General features: G+C 50.6%; 1 pseudogene; it reads right to left on the bottom strand.

Annotated features, from left to right (window-relative positions):
* Positions 1-130: 130 nt before the first annotated feature.
* LOC115939230 (transmembrane emp24 domain-containing protein 4 pseudogene) lies at positions 131-908 on the bottom strand (annotated as a pseudogene).
* Between the last annotated feature and the right edge of the window lie 340 nt (positions 909-1248).

Raw genomic sequence — 1248 nt, 5'->3', positions numbered from 1 at the left:
GGGTCAGTTTCGACTCTGCACAAACCCCAAAACAGACCTTTGAAAACTCAGACCAATGTCCTGGGTCCTTGAGAACCAGTGTGAGCGAGTGGCTGATGTGAGTGCTTTGTTGCCATGGAACCAATGTGGCTTGTATTCTTTTTTCATTTTTTTCCCTCAAAATCCAGATGGATAAGGTAGTGGGTGGGGAAAGTACCAGATAATTGAGGTGATGGGGAGGGATCATATGGAGCGGATACTACACCAGCTTCTTGGCCTCAAAGAAGCTTTTGAGGTGACGCATCTGCCAGATACCAGTGAGGATGAGGATGACCGTCTGAGCAATTGACCACCACAGGACCCTCTGGTTGGTGCTCTCGCTGGTAAGACGGAAGCGCTCTTCGCGATACCTCTGGTAATCCTGCTCCTTCTGGATCTGTTCCACCTGATCAAGCAGCTGGCGGGCTCGGAGCTGGAGCTCGGTCAGTTTGTCCTTGGCAGCAATCTCGGGGTAGTTGTTGGCATGCTCCCCAAACTGGATGTCCAGGTGCACGCGCAGTCTGCCGCCAGCAAAAAGAGCCATCCTGGTGGAGTTGGAGTGCAGGCAGATCTGATGGTCACCGGGCGTGTGGGAGGTGAAGGTGATGCGGCCGTCGGAGCCTTACTGCCGGGACAGCACCACCTTGCCTTCCGGGTCCTTCACCTCCACATGCATGCCCAGGCCGGGGGTCGAAGGCAGGAAGACCTCCTTCTGCTTGTCCCACATCTGGGTGCGGTAGTTCCCGATGACCATGGTCTCGTCGGGGATCTCCTCGATGAAGCACCGCTTCTCGGTCTCGCCGATGTGGAAGTAGAGTCCCCGGGCGCGGGCTGCGCACAGCGCAAGCAGCAGCAGCGCCGGTCGTCCCATCGCCCGCCGCCACCTGCCCCGACCAAATAGTACATTTTTTAAGAGAGATGATTGAGAATATGAAAATTGATGTTCCTATAGGAGCTTTTTAAAAATATATCCTCTTGAATGAAAGTTATTAAGTCTTGAAATGTTTATTTTGTTCATAACTCTATCATCTCTACCTAGAACAGTGGCTGACACATAATTGACACTGAATATGAATACCTTAAAGACTGGCTCTACCTTTTAATTTAAGATATCTGTTTAGCTCCCCCATGACGTCTATATTCTAATTACAGAAAAATACAGAACCTATCTATTCCCTTCAAAGACAAGACTCTGGAACCCCAATATCTCTTCATTCTCATTGGTCAGAG

Source organism: Leptonychotes weddellii, chromosome 3, assembly GCF_054177405.1.
Source record: "Leptonychotes weddellii isolate Sample4059 chromosome 3, ASM5417740v2, whole genome shotgun sequence".
Taxonomy (NCBI): Eukaryota; Metazoa; Chordata; class Mammalia; order Carnivora; family Phocidae; genus Leptonychotes; species Leptonychotes weddellii.
The sequence above is the reverse complement of the archived record's forward strand: the minus strand, read 5'-3'. Positions and strand labels throughout refer to the sequence as shown.